The sequence below is a fragment of the Sander lucioperca genome, chromosome 2 (assembly GCF_008315115.2).
Source record: "Sander lucioperca isolate FBNREF2018 chromosome 2, SLUC_FBN_1.2, whole genome shotgun sequence".
Taxonomy (NCBI): Eukaryota; Metazoa; Chordata; class Actinopteri; order Perciformes; family Percidae; genus Sander; species Sander lucioperca.
The window spans coordinates 33,649,564-33,666,311 of record NC_050174.1 but is presented as its reverse complement, the minus strand read 5'-3'; positions in this window follow the sequence as shown (position 1 = coordinate 33,666,311).

Sequence of the window (16,748 nt, the reverse complement as noted above, 5' to 3'; positions counted from 1 at the left end):
CTTGCCTCGACTCGCCTCGACTCGCCTCGACTCTACTCGCCTCGTCTCGTCTCGACTCGCATCGACTCGCCTCGCCTCGACTCGACTCGCCTGGACTTGACTCGCCTCAACTCTACTCGCCTCGCCTCGCCTCGTGTCGCCTCGCCTCGTGTCGCCTCGCCTCGTGTCGCCTTGCCTCGCCTTGCCTCGCCTTGCCTCGCCTCGACTCGCCTCAACTCTACTTGCCTCGCCTCGACACACTGTGCATCCGTTTTCTGTTGCAGATTTTAGTACCGCCTCAGCGTGGCTGGTCGTCTTGCCAGCTTGACGCACACACCAGCGCACAAGTATAACATCAGACCACTTGAGCTTGTTTTACAGTTCTGTGGAGGCTCCACCAGAGCTTTCTCCGTAGCCTGTGTAATATGTGGCCTGATGTATACATTTGTCAGCTGGTGTGTGCGTCGAGCCAGCATGTGTGTGTGTAGTTAGGCTACGGTGAAAGCTCTGCCGGAGCCTCCGCAGAACTGTAAAACAAGCGGCGCCGCAGTAAACTGCCGTGACCTAACGCGACACACACACAGAACGTGGAAGGTGTGTTGTTGCCAGAAGACACATTTAGTTTCTAAAGAAGCTGGAGGCAGCAAAAAAACACAGCTAGCTAAACTGTTTAAAAATAGCGGGTTTGTTCAGGACACCCCCGTCTGTCGCTTTCACGTCACCTTTTCGGCTCGCCTCAGCTCGCTTGGTACTTTTTTTCGTAATGGAAAACCAAAAAAGGCGAGTAGAGTCGAGGCGAGTCGAGCAGGTACCATGTGATGGAAAAGCGCCAGTAATCAACTCCCAAAACTACTGCCAGTTTTTAGTAGATACTTTCTTCAAGCAGTGGTACAGGAAAAAGTCTATATCCTTCAAGAAGTCCATGATTTTTATGCAGGACAATGCTCCATCACATGCATCCAAGTACTCCACTGTGTGGCTAGCCAGCAAAGGCCTTAAAGATGACAGAATAATGACATGGCCCCCTTCCTCACCTGGCCTAAACCCCATTGAGAACTTGTGGGCCCTTCTTAAACATGAGATTTACAGTGAGGGAAGACAGTGCACCTCTTTGAACAGCATTTGGGAGGCTGTGGTTGCTGCTGCACAAAAAGTTGATCATCAACAGATCAAGAAACTAACAATGGAAGGAAGGGTCATGACAGTTATTGAAAACAGGGTGGCTATATTGGTCACTGAATAGTTGTTGAAATATCAGAAGTGTTTATTTGACCATTTTGAGTTCTATTCTTACTCTAAGAAATTAAAATAAACAAGTGAGATGGGAAAATTTTAGTTTTTCATTTAGTTGCATATTAATTCTGCACACTAATAGTTGCCTAATAATTCTGCACACATAGATATTCTCCTGAGAAAGCCAAAAGTCCCTTTTCCTTTGTTAAATATTCAGATTTGAGGTTTATTAACATTTCTGATTGACCGAGCAATGTATTTGTTACAATACAATACAATAAGTCCTCAGGAATACAACTTGCCTAATCATTTTGCACACAGTGTAGCCTAATGCCAGGATCAGACTACACCAGTTCAGTTCTGACCCGACAGACAAACGTTCAGGACGTCGTGCCCAATAATGAGGGTCGGGACCGGCGAACGGGTGTCTTTACCTCTCGTAGTGTGACATCATCAAAGATCAGCAATCCAACGTCTGGGACGCTTCACGATCACGATGCAGAGGGTCCTATCCTGCACCCAGCACAGCGCAAAGCCCAACGCAAGTGTCTTTGCTAGTTTAAGACCGACAAAGTTGTCAGTTTCCCGCTCTGCTCCCATGTCGTTTAAATAGCAAATACACCTGCGCTTATCTGTGGCCAATGGGCGTGCTGGTCTTACAGGGAGGTGTGTTCAGGTGCATTCTGGACGTGCTGGTCTTACAGGGAGGTGTGTTCAGGTGCATTCTGGGCGTGCTGGTCTTACAAGGAGGTGTGTTCAGGTGCATTCTGGGCGTGCTGGTCTTACAGGGAGGTGTGTTCAGGTGCATTCTGGGCGTGCTGGTCTTACAGGGAGGTGTGTTCAGGTGCATTCTGGGAGTATTGCTATCTTGAGGCAGCAGGAAGTGATCCCGCCATTGACCAACAAAAACCTGGTCTAAAGTCAATAACGCAGCATTTCATGTCATTTTAACAGAGCATTAGTAAAATGCTCCTAGACTCATGCACAGCACGCACACTATGCTTGTTACACACACAGGGACGCACAGCAGCACACACACATGCAGAAGATTACAAATAAAAATATTACGGTGCAAATCCTCCATCATAATAGCAATGCTCCAAGGTCCAAACGCGCTTGGCTTTTAAAGGGAATGGGAGATGATCTCTGATTGATTGATTGCATGTTACGCCCAAAACACCCCTCTGATTAATGAAGACACTAAGTACAACCCTTTAGAACCATGCGCCCGGCGCACGGACCCTTTTTTCCGCCGTTAAACTAGCAAAAGTGGATTTGGACACGCCCTAAACACACCTGCACCAGGCGCTTCACGCCGTGAGCTTAGAACATTAAAATAGGACCCAGAAAGTCCAGCATGTCACAACTTTTTTGCCTTTTTCCGCAGAGTGTGACATGTTCTATGACGTGTTCCTGGGCGTTGACCAATAGGAAGAGAGAGGGCAACATATGTAAACATGGCGGAAAGACAGAGAGATCGCCTCCGATCCTTTACGTCAGCTGAGCAGAGTTTATGGCAGAACGTGAGTTGATTTGATATGTTAGTTTTACTTGGAAACAAAGGAACAAATCCTGTACTCTGCTCTCGCTATAGCATCACCGTTTTCTGGGATTTGGGGAGTTATTTTGTGTCTCTGGTGCTTCCACACGCATACAAACTTGAAAAAACCATCCATGCTGTTCTGAGTGAGATACGGTTTCTGAATGTGTCCTGCCTTCAGTCTCTGGGTGAGCTGGTCAAAATCTGCACGGCTTTCTACGTCCCTAGCCGAGGGGGCTAGGGGGCTAACTGTTAGCATGCTAGCTCGTTCTCAATGGCAAAACACTGCTACAACACACACTAGTTCACCATAATCTACAAAATAAATTGTATAGAACTACTTCCATGTCCCTGTTCTGCAGGTATTCCACACAAAGTTGGAAGTGCGCCCTCGTTTAGAAGAAGTCTCCCGGCTAATCCTGCCTTGTTCTACTGAAGTTGGAGAAACAGCTAGCTAGCTCATGTAGTCCTTACCTAGCTACTGATCATGTGATCTTACCTAGCTACTGAGCATGTGGTCTTACCTAGCTACTGATCATGTGATCTTACCTAGCTACTGATCATGTGATCTTACCTAGCTACTGATCATGTGATCTTACCTAGCTACTGAGCATGTGCGACTGCCAACAAAGATGTTACAGCAGTGAGAGGTCTCACTCTGTAGCTAAAACAGAGAGCTGAACACACAGGGTGAAAAGAGGAGCTGCAGCAATGTGCAGTACAACAAAAATATGGTGTTTTCTGAAAATTAAACCGTGTAAACCTATTCTGGTACAACCTCAAATTACAATTATGAACCTGAAAATGAGCATAAAATGGCCACTTTAACCCTTGTGTTGTCTTCCTGTCGAAGGGGGATGAGACGTTCTGAAGCGTTGCGTGAATTCGTCAGCTGTTTGGGCGGAGCTAGCAACTCAACTAAAGCTGCACGGCTTCCAGGAAGGCTGCTCTGGTGTTTCCTCGATAATCCCTCCTCACTCCTCGCTCCTCGGGGCAGAAATAAGAGCTTTGAGACGGTCTTCACCGAGGTGGGACAGAACAACTTCCGTTTCAGCTGAAGACCCGAGCAGTCGAGGAGCTTTCAAATAAGGGACATGGGATCATAGGTGCCGAGACCGTGGGTACTCCGGAGCTCGAGCACCTACGGAAAATACTGAGCACCCAGTGTGCCAGACTGCCAGTAGGCTCCATTCATTTAAAATTAAACACTGCATTTGGTGCTAAGTGGGGCGTCTGTCATAGTGTGCCTAGAGGCTACTAGACAGGTGGAATTGATTCTTAATTTACCACGAAGCTGATCGCGGTTACGTGTTCATCTCCAATCCTCTCTGCATTTGTGAGAAGTGGAGTTGTCCTGAGGTGAAAGATAAAGTAGGTGAAAGATAGCCTACTTTACGGCTTTATTATCGAGTCAATAGGCGTGTGTGTTCGTGTCGGCCGCTGTCTATTTCCTAAGGTTCTGAAATGCAAACATTTTTTGACTACTTTTTTTAAAGGGCATGCGCCCGTGAGCACCCACGGAGGAAAGCATAAATCGGCGCCTATGCATGGGATGCAGCCTTGATTTGGGACTTGACTTGTCTTAAAAGTGCAATATGTAATACTGACTGCTAGGGTTTAAAGTGGTTACTGCAGTCCATCTCCCCCGGCCCCTCCACCCCAGACTCGAAATTCCCGGGGGTTGACAGGTTGAGAACGCTGAACCCAACGACTCGACTTGACCTCTCCCACCCCCCCCACCCCCCACCCCCCAACCCCAACAAATAACTCGAGACTTGCTTGACACTTGGACCAAATTAGGATTGAGCAAAGATGATTTGGCTACAACACTGCAAACGTGCGCTGCCTTTTTTTGCAGCTGCTATTTGAGAGTCTGCCTGTGTGAGGTGAACAAATGTGAGGCCCTGCATGTGAGAGTGTGTGTGTGTGTGTGTGTGTGTGTGAGTGTGAGTGTGTGTGTGTGTGTGTGTGTGTGTGTGTGTGCAGCAGATGTCCTGTGTCCTCTCCTGTTCTCCAGACTGGCTGCTCTTTGTTGCTGCCCCCTCGTGCAGACGGGCCTCTCCACGTGCTCCGTCCGTCTGCAACGCCTCCGCTGCTGTAATCTGTCAAACTGCAGCGGGCCAAGTCCCGCCCCCAACACACACACACACACACACACACACACACACACACACACACACACACACACACACACACACACACAGCTGTTTTTACTCACGCATACTTACCAACCTTGCTCTTTACTCCTCCCCTCCACACTGTGTACCTGTGTGAATATTTTCTAGTTTCTTCTTTTCCCGATCGTTTGGTCTATAAAACTCCTTCCCAGTTTCTCAAAGTCCAATATGATGTCTTTAAATGTTTGGTTTTTTAGTTAAATATGATATAAAACAGAAAAGAACAGGAAACCCTCCATAATTAAGAGCCTAAAAACAGCATTCTCTGTGTTTTTTCGCATGAAAAATGACTTTATATTGATCATAGGGCTGCCTCCTCTGAGACGATCAGTCGATTAGTCGACATTAACTCAACACACTTCTCCCCTTATTTCACGTGTCAAACTCGAGGCCCGCAGGCCGAATCCGGGCCCTCGCAAATTTAGATCAGGGCCGCACATCAATTTAGATTCACAATACATTTTGGCTAACTTTTCACACCGTAAACAGTGTGAAAACATATCCAAGGATGTCAGGTTTTTCTTTTCCTTTTAAGCATGTATGATATTTGTGTGTATGTGTGTGTGTGTGTGTGTGTGTGTGTGTGTGGGTGTGTGTGTGTGTATGTATGAGAGCTGGAAAAAAACTGCCCGGAGAGAGGAGAGGAAGGCCTTCAAGCAAAGAGGATAAGAGATGAGGATTTTGGCCAGACGGTGTTCATAATTTCACAGACTTTAAAACTTAGTGTCATTTTGTGTAAACTTATAAATGCTGGACTTCAGTAAACTTTGCTTAACTGAACTCTTTGTCTCAGATTGATCCTTGTGTTCTGGTAAACTTAAGTCCGATGAAAGAAGGCGCGGGAATTAATAAATTGGAGTCAGATTTGACAGGCCTTAATGTCCGTCCACACCGCCGCCGACCTGATCTTCTAAAGATACAGGAAGTCATTCATTTTCAGTGGAAGCTGCTTCTCTCAGCTGCAAGGAGCAGCAATTCTGTCGGCGTCACGTTTTGGGCGATTTGAGCGACCGGAGCGTCAATCAGAAAGTTGAAAGTAGGTCAACTTTATGGTAATGAGCTATGACGCGGTTCAGCGGCAACCAATCAGAATATAGACGTCCTTCACGCTGGCTGATTCCAGAGAAACATACGATGTAAACTTTGGTTCCTACCAAAACATTAGTTCAGAGAAAAAGGAGGAGAAGCTCATCATGGCCGTTGCTGGGTTCCCTATCATTTATGATATTTGCGTATAGGGACCAGTTAACGTTACCTGCCGGTCACATGGTCTCTAAACAGTCCGCTCACGGTGAAGTCCTGCACGGATCAACAGCTGGTGGCTGCTCGCTCTGCCTGCACGCTGCTGCGGTTCAGCGGCTAACGAGCGAGCTAACTGCTAACAGACACCGCTGCGACCAACAACCAATACACATTCTGTCATTATATATGTCATTTATAAAAGGTTTCTAGTGTCAGTGTATTGGCCGTGCAGTGGCTGCTTGATCTTTTTCCATGATGAACATAGAATGCTGCTACGTCAGAGCGGCCAAAGCCTCAAACAGCTTCCCCGGACTTTCTGACCAGCGTCCTTGACCGGGCGGCGGCGGTGTGGACGTACAGTTATAGTGGCCTTATTTTAGACATAATTCCCTACATAACCTAGATGCGCCCCAAACCAAAAAGACGGGAAACTGTTTTGAAACTGCTGTTACATTACACTCAAAGCAGGATTCGGCAGATTTGTCGACTTTGAGACTCAGAAATTCCTCCAGAAGAAGCAGAGTTGACATGTTGAGGCTGTGAAACCGGTTGCTGGGAGTCGGCTGTGTTGGAGCTGCTTTAAAAGAATGTCATCTTTGTTTTGCTCAATTTGCTAAACACTATGATGGCTAAGGGACTTTTTTTTCTTGCCTTTTTCACACTTTTCCAGTGTTATATGTTGACAAGCGATCACGTGCAGTCAGTGAATGGTTAATATGCTTTTCCGTCCGTTTTGGTGAGCCCAGAGGGAAAATATGCCATTTTAAAAGTAGCCTACATTTACGATAGCTAGCCAACAGACTACAGAGAAAGGGGGATATCTTTACGTCTGTTTCAGAGTGTGTACAAAAAGCCGTCTATCAGCTGTGATTGTAGAGTGCACGTTCGAGAATAGCTCAGACACGTGCTTCACACCGCGAGCGGGCACGTGCACCACTCGGACTGTCCGGAGCGACAGAGGGGAAATATTTCAGTCAGAACCGAAATGAGGAACCGAAATTTGCGTTCTAATCCGGTCCGAATACTACCGTTTGCGTAGGAACTGGCTCCATAGTGGATCCGGGTTTCGGTACCCAACCCTACGCGTCTTTCTCCGCCGTCATTACGGAACTACAACTCAAACTAGCGCACAACCTCAACGTCATTGTTCTCAGCCACTCCCTCTGTTCGCTGATTGGACCGGTAAAGATTTGGCCGGAGAAAACCCAAAAATATACCACGAACCCAGACGGAGTACTGAAGGAAAATGAAAATGACGTAGTACGTGAGGGCCGAGCCAGGCTATAGTGTTTAAGGCCTGGACACACAGAGCCGACGGCCAAACGTTGGCAGAAAAGGCAGCTGATTGGACGAACGCGTCACGTGGGTCTGGTTTCTCCGGAAATTCACAGCCAGACTGTCATGGCGGCTCGTTCAGAATACGATCTCATCTTGGACTAAAATAGTTCACCGAAACGTGTTTCTGAAAACATTTTAAGAGAGAAATAGGCCGTGCAGTTGCTGAATCTGTCTTCATTTCAGATCAACAAAGGTCAGTTTAAAAGATTTTCCTCAGATTTTGAGAGACTCTAGTCACGCTCATCCCGCTCCCCGTTTCCTGGTTAGCTCTCCACCAATCAGATGGGTCATTGAGTCCAACTGCCGGCAGTACCCGCCCCGCCAATTATACATGTCAAATCGGCCAAAATGAAGGACGACGGCTCCTCCGATGGACAACGGCACGGAACACACCGACCAGACTCGAGTCACTGACCTCGCCAGACTGTCAGACGGCCGATTATCGGCTCGGTGTGTCAGCGCCTTAACGTTGAGGCTGTGAAACCGGTTGCTGCAGACTGATCTCATGAAATGGCGTATGTATGACACGCCAATTCGTATGCCATTATTGGCGTGTTATCAAGACGCATACTCGCTTTGTAGCGTGTTTATTAACGTCGTTTGGCCTCCATTGACTTACATTACGTGTGAATTATTGCCGTAGCGAGTAGTATGAAAGGATGGAGGTTGGTAGAGGGAAGGTAGTTGGGGTGGCGGATGGGTCAAACAGGACTTTCACCCAGGAGAGCTGGGATTGCGTCCCGTGTGTGGTTTGTTTACCTTTTTTTTTTTTTTTAATTTTAAGCCTTCCCCAATGTTTTTTTCCTAAACCCAACCGTTTATTGTTTTCCTAAGCGTGTAACGTTGGTCCATAGACATATATATATATTTTTCTGTCCGAGCCCGGCAGTTAAAATCTCATTATTGCCTCATACTAATGACACATATGCTTTTATTAAGCAGCTGTAGCAAGGCAGTCAGAAATGTCAACAGATGAGCGATCCCGTTTCTGGTGAGCAGATGAATGAACTTGGCTTTCAGTCTGGAGTTTATCTCGGACTCCACACACACACACACACACACACACACACACACACACACACACACACAGTTTACCTGTTTTATCATAAAACATGACTCAAACTGATTAATGGATTATCAAAATACTTTAATAGTTGACAACTAATATATTCACACTCACACAGAGAGACACACACACACACACACACACACACACACACACACACACACTCACACAGAGAGACACACACACACACACACACACACACACACACACACACACACACACACACTCACACAGAGAGACACACACAGACACACACACACACACACACACACACACACACACACACACACACACACACACACACACACACACACACACACACACACACACACACTAATCTTTGCCTCATACTATATATAGGATATTAGAAGATCTTTCCCGGTGATGGCTGAGCGTTACTGAGCAGCCTCCAACTGAGCTTGAAGACGTAGATGTGACGTGAGCAACCTGTCTGAAAGTTGGAAGTCTTCTGGTAGCTGTGCCAAGAGAAATCTCAATCATTCCCAATCTAGCAGAGACGGAGAGCGTAGGTATATGTAAGGAGATAACATAGACACAGGCTAATTATTGATCACTAAAATGATAGTTAACATTAGTAATTAAACTTAAACAGCTAATGGAAGTCCAAACTGCCTGAGAGCTTCTCCTGTACTATACGGTAATTCCTCTACTATGAGACAGTAAGTCTCGTGGTTATGACCCAATCGTTAGCCTATTTTTATAAAAACGTCTGCTACGGAGCCATAACGTGAGGTACAAGGTGATGGAGCCTTTTATACATTGTTGTGTTTCTTTAGAAATAAGCAATGGACAAATAGAGTCTTTAAACTCTTCAGATGTAAAGTTATTCTCTGTCAAAGTGACGTCAGAATGAATGGCAGTCAATGGGATGCTAACGGGAGGTGATGGCTTGGTAGCATCAACATGGCGCCATAGGAGGTTCGGGTTGTGAGGAGAAGCTGACCCCCTTGGGTTGGTCACCGTTGTGTATTTGTCGTTTTTTGTGTTACTAAAGCCTTTCCCAATGTTCTTTCCCTAAACCCAACCTTTTTTTTTGTTGTTGTTGTCGCAATAGCACGAGTGTTTACGTGACGTGTATGTCTACGCTGTGTACAGCGTAGACATACACGTGGACAGCTCAAAATGCGTACAGATAACACGCCATTTGGCTTTAAGAAAAGTGGCGTGTATGTTTACGCAAAGTCATGATGTCATGTTGTAAAATTTGGTTGAAAGAAACCCAAAATTCTGATGTAGAAACTTTGTGAAAATGGGTCAGATTTGACCGATGACATCAGGATGGTTGATGAACTCTACATGTCTGTCTCTTAGAGAAGTTGACCCTGACACTCTTTCTGCCCTTATTTCAACAACGTCAACCACGTCTTTCTCTCGTTTCCTCTCTAGCTCCTGATAGGCTGACGGCTGACATCTGCTTCCTGAGAAGCTCTCTCTCTTCCTCTTCTTCCACACTGAAGGGCCATTCACATTGTACGCTCAAACGTCAGCGCTGCGTTATGAAACCCATTTATTGTCAATGGCTTGCGCGCGCAAGCCATTGACAATAAATGTTGAACTTTGACCGCGGCATGCGCAAGAGCGGCCGTGGTGCGCTGTGATGTGTCTGAATAAAAAGAAAAAAAGTAAACACCGAACACACGTGGATCCACAAACGGAACAAGGCTTTCCTATGTTTCAAAGACAGAAACATCATCTCCACCAAATCACTACTGTGTATCCTACACAATGTTGCATGTAGCCTACTGCACGTCTGATGTAAACACTGGACGCAGACGTGACGTGCATTCAAATATTGGCGCATGTATGACGTAAATTTGCACTGAGCCCAGCGGCGAGCACAACAAATATATTTGGGAATAGGACAACCTAGCGGCGAGTGCAGCGCATGCCGCGTACAATGTGACCGGCCCCTGAGACAGCAGTCAGTTCTCCTCCGTAAAAACACCCACTAAACAGGGAGAAGGGATTTAGGCTATGACATCTACACTGTTACGTTTACACCTGGCGTCCACATTAGAGTCCGGATCGGGCCGCATTTTTCTGTCCGAGCCCGGCAGTTAAAATCTCATTATTGCCTCATACTAATGACACATATGCTTTTATTAAGCAGCTGTAGGAAGGCAGTCAGAAATGTCAACAGATGAGCGATCCCGTTTCTGGTGAGCAGATGAATGAACTTGGCTTTCAGTCTGGAGTTTATCTCGGACTCCACACACACACACACACACACACACACACACACACACACACACACACACACACACACACACACACACAGTTTACCTGTTTTATCATAAAACATGACTCAAACTGATTAATGGATTATCAAAATACTTTAATAGTTGACAACTAATATATTCACACTCACACAGAGAGACACACACACACACAGACAGAGAGACACACACAGACACACACACACACACACACACACACACACGGAGACACACAGACAGAGACACACACAGACACACACACACACACACACACACACACACAGAGAGACACACACACACACACACACTCACACAGAGAGACACACACACACACACTCACACAGAGAGACACACACACACACACACACACACACACACACACACACACACACACACACACACACACTAATCTTTGCCTCTCTGATGACCTCGCTCACTTCTCTTCAGTGATTCCCTCAAAGCTGCAGCTAAGTTTAGAAAAGAGGAAACTGATACCCCCCCCCCCTCGCTCCGATGTCACGTGACAGTTAATAACATGCTTACATATGGGCTTTCTCCACACGACACATGCAGGATTATGTCAGTCACAGGATAACTTCGTTTTGTTTGTTTTTACCTGGAAGTCGCCATCACCAAACTCCACCAGACTCCATGTAAATAATGAGGACTTTTATCATCGTAAAACACACTTCATTCAAAGTCCACAGAAACAAAACAAAAGCCGTCTTGGTTCATCTTTCCACTGTTCCAACAATCACCTCTCTGGTTTGGTTGAAATAAACCCTTAATTCACCCATTTACATGTGTTAATGTGCTGGCTCTATACACGCTAAAAGTCCTGATTATTTACATGGAGTCTGGTGTAGTTTGGTGATGGTGATTTTGAGGCTGTTTCATGTTAAACTAAAAGGATCTTACTCTTTAACTAAAAGGTCTATCTCTGTAGGGATCCTTTTATAATGTTGTCAGACACTTAGAATAATAATCTGAGTCTGTCAGCGGCAACAACAGAACTTTCAGTGGACAGAGATTGACTATAATAGAGATGCGTCTTCCTGAAGTGTAGAGCAACAGCGCCCTCTACAGGCTCTATTGCTATGTTTCACCCCTGCTCCCTCTCTTCCATATTGTGTTTTTTATGTACATATAGACTATATGTGATTTTATTAACTCGTGTTTCACATGCATGGTTTGTTCTGCACACACAGGCCTCTCCAAAGTAAACATTACAGTTCACCTTTTTATTTTATTTTAGTTTATTGCAGTTAAATCACAGCAAAATTGGTTTTCTTTTGGGGTTCATTCATACCGCTGCACTGTAGGAGCGACATCCATCATAGCCCTGAACTCCATTCAGAAAACAAGCATTTTAAACGTTGTTTGCTTGTCGTCTTGCGGGCAGACCTGATAAAATATAAATTCAGAGTTTTCACAAATCGGCACCATGATATTGGTATTTCGGCATACTTTATATCCGTTTATTGCAATTAAATCACGGCAATTTCGGTTTATTTTGGGTTCATACCACTGTAGAAGCGATGTACAAAAGTACAAAATAGATTAGTTTGTGCGTCAGTGATTGGTCCACATGTTCCCAGAGCTACATTTATATAAAATAATGTCAGAATTTACCAGATAATCCAACTTCCTCGCGTACTTTTCCCAAATAAAGCTCCTATTTGGTCCGGTTTCTGCTCTGGGTGCCCACTTCTTTCGCGGAGCGGTGAGAGCGGCGAATATCCGGGCACTTTTGCCGCCGTCAGCGGACGCCGCTCATTTACCGCTGCTCTCATATGGAATTAATTGAAATTTTCCGCTCTGCCGTTATTTCGTAGAGCGGTGAGAGCGGACATCCCTGCACTTTTGCTGCCGTCAGCGGACGCCGCTCAGATACCGCTGCTCTCATAGGGAATTAATTGAATTGTTCCGCTCTGCCGTTATTTCAGTTTCCTGTGGAAAACCAGCGACACGCTGGTGGTGTAAACACGCAATACAATAAGGAAAACACAAGTATTATAGTTTCAGGTTGATTATACAATACATGAAAACATTGTTATGAATATTATGTTCCATTTTTACTAATATACCTCCCCTCATTTCTACACACTGCTCCTTTAAGTTAAAGGGTAACAACCATTTTTAAACCTGGACCTTATATGTTCCTGTGTTTCTGTGTCTAAGTGACTGATGGGAACAACTATCTTTGACGTTGGTCCAGTATTAAGCGAGATCGCTGCAGTCGGCAGCGGAGAAACAAGCTACAATGTAAGTTAATAGGGCAACGGTGCAGCTTGTATTTACATTCACAAAAGTGCTTAGTTTTGCCACTGGCATAACATAAAAACATCAGAGAAATTGCGTTCGCTAAGGCCACCAGACTCCATGTAAATAAACAGTCATTTTAGCACTGAAAATACACTTAATTAAAAGTCGACAGAAACAAAATAAAACTATGAAAAGCTGTTATGGGTCGTCTTTTTACTTTCCCAACCATCACAACTCTAGTTTTGGTTGAAATAAACACATAGTTTACAGATTTACATGTGAAAATATGTTGGCTCTATACACGCTAAAAGTATTGCTTTTTTAAATGGAGTCTGGTGGGTTTAGTGCTAGCGACTTCAGAGCTGTTTCTGGTTAAACAGAAAGGTCTCAAAGAGGTTTTAAAGGTCTATCTCTGTAGGGATCCTTTCATAATGTTATCAGACACTTAGAATATTAATCTGAGTCTGTCATTGTTCAGCCCGGTCTCATTAGACACAGAAACATAGAAAAAAGGTTGAAAAAACCCAAAATTAGCCTTTAAAGAACAACTGTGTTCATTGTCACAAGCTTTTCCTCAAAACAAAAAATAATCAACACAGTGTGGTGCGTTCAGAATAAAACAATTTATTCATTACAAACATATAAAAATGACAAAAACAACCAGGTGGCAAGATATAAAAATTTCCAGTTTGTACAAAACTTCCAAAAACCATCATCAGAAATGCAATACTTACTCCGTACAAAGACCTTTTTAATCTGGGTAAATTAATTAAATATAGAACCAATCTTGAATCGTAGCTATACAGATATTCTTTAAATCTGTTTGTCAGGTAACAGGTGTCATAAAAAAACAGCTTTTTAGTAATTTTTCAGTAAAAACAAACCAAAAAAGTAAGCTAATGGGCACAAATTCATCAATCAGAAGTATTGAAATATTCACAGTGTTGCCTTCACATCAATGAAGGAATTTGTAAACATTGTTGCATATTATAGCTTCATAAATACGCAGAAACACTCATCAAAGGTACCGATTCTTCAGTAGTTAGTCTTAGCCCTCCTGGTGTCCTCGGGACAAATCTGACCCATTTTCAAAAAGTTTCTATATCAGAAATTTGGGTTTCTTTCAACTATATTGTCCAAAAACATAACGTGGATGGTTCCATACAACGCTCTTCACAAGTAAAATACATGATCAGTTCACTACTTTCTTTGAATTTGGGTGTTTTATTCAATTTTATAGTGTTTGGAAAAAAAAAATGATCAAAGAATGTTGGAAAAAAACAAAAATGTCAAAAAAAGGCCAGAAAAAATCCACTAAAACATAAAAAATTTTAAACAAAATAAATTGGAAAAAAGTGACCAAAACATATGGGGAAAAGATTGGAAAAAAGTGACCAAAAAGTTAAAAAAAATTGACCAAAAAGTAAAAAAAAATTGACCAAAAAGTCAAAAAATTGACCAAAAAGTCAAAAAAAAGTGACCAAAAAGTCAAAAAATTGACCAAAAAGTCAAAAAATTGACCAAAAAGTCAAAAAAAAGTGACCAAAAAGTCAAAAAAAATTGACCAAAAAAAATTGACCAAAAAGTCAAAAAAAACTTGACCAAAAAGTCGAATGGGGGGAAAAAGTGACGAAATGTTTCGAAAAAAGTGACAAAAACGTGACCAAAATGTATTTTTATTTGAAATTTTGACCCAGAAAAACAAGCCTTGCGCGGTCGGTGGGAAGACAACAGGAGGGCTAATCCTCTGATTAGTTTGATTTTAGTTTGTCAGCTCAGACTTTCCGTGGACGATCGACTGGTGTGACATTAACAAAAATAAGGCAGAAATCTTGTTGTCCTTTCCTGCGTCTCTTCATCAAGTTTTACAGCATCTGTGATTTAATCACGGAGACGAGGTTTTAACCGGCGCAGGTGGAGTAAAGAAGCATTTTTCTCATCTGATACACAACGATGACGTGGAATATAAAATACAGCCGGGCTCATTCACATTAAGGTACATATAAACATTTGTACATTACCAACAAATACTGGATTTACTTTGATTTATAAAGTCTCAACAGGGGAACGTTGTTGTTATTGTGAAAGATAAGATATAAAAACAGGAAATTAATTCAACTACAAACAAATTATTCTTTCAAACAAAGTAGGGCTGGGTTTAAAAAAATCAGATTTTCCGATTCCAACCGATTTTTTGATTTGAATAATCTGAAATCGATTCATAAAATCCTGAGATGGATCTTTTAAAGAGGCTCCGTTTTAAAGCTCGAGTGGAGATATTGTTACCGTACTGTATGAAACTAGACGATGTGAGGAATCCCTGTCAGTGGAGCGACATATCCAAGCCAAAAAATTGGGGATTGTAACTGAAATATCCCAGACGGAATCAATACCGAATCAAATAAAATCGGACTGGATCTAGGAAATAGTTGACGATTCCCAGCCCTAAAACCGTTTGGAGTAACAACGTTAGACATCGTGAACTGATGCAACATTTTGTACCAAAAAGTACAAAAATAGGAGTCTAATGATGCAATCTTAAAGTACTATGTTTAGTACTTTTGTCGTATTTGGAGGGAGATGGTGGCGAAGATGCTTCGGACACTGTTTGGTAACCCAGGCGACATTACAGACATTTCCACAAACAGATGTTATCTTAGACGCAGACTTACATAATTGTCATTAGCATCCCTTTCTTATTAACGGGTCATTTCGTTTTCTTTCCATCCTAGACCTTTTTTCCAATGGGTTTGTGTCTAAGTGACTGATGTGAACAACTATCTTTACACTGGTCCAGTGTTGAGCGTGAACGCTGTAACTAACAGCTGTGAACTCGGCTGTAATGTAACCCTACAGGACAGATGTTCAGCGTCCGTTAGCGTCTACTAAAAGTTCTGTTGTTGCCGCTGACAGACTCAGATTATTATTCTAAGTGTCTGACAACATTATGAAAGGATCCCTACAGAGATAGACCTTTTAGTTAAAGAGTAAGATCCTTTTAGTTTAACATCAAACAGCCCCGAAATCACCATCACCAAACCCACCAGACTCCATGTAAATAATCAGTACTTTTAGCGTGTATAGAGCCAGCATATTTCCACCAGACTCCATGTAAATAATCAGGACTTTTAGCGTGTATAGAGCCAGCATATTTCCACCAGACTCCATGTAAATAATCAGGACTTTTAGCGTGTATAGAGCCAGCATATTTCCACCAGACTCCATGTAAATAATCAGGACTTTTAGCGTGTATAGAGCCAGCATATTTCCACCAGACTCCATGTAAATAATCACTACTTTTAGCGTGTATAGAGCCAGCATATTTCCACCAGACTCCATGTAAATAATCAGGACTTTTAGCGTGTATAGAGCCAGCATATCTCCACATGTAAATGGGTGAATTAAGGGTTTATTTCAACCAAACCAGAGTGGTGATTGTTGGAACAGTGGAAAGATAAACCAAGACGGCTTTTGATAGTTTTATTAGTTTCCACAAACGCTCACTTTGAATGAAGTGTGTTTTACGATGATAAAAGTCCTGATTATTTACATGGAGTCTGGTGGGTTTGGTGATGGTGATTTCGGGGCTGTTTCATGTTAAACTAAAAGGATCTTACTCTTTAACTAAAAGGTCTATCTCTGTAGGGATCCTTTCATAATGTTGTCAGACA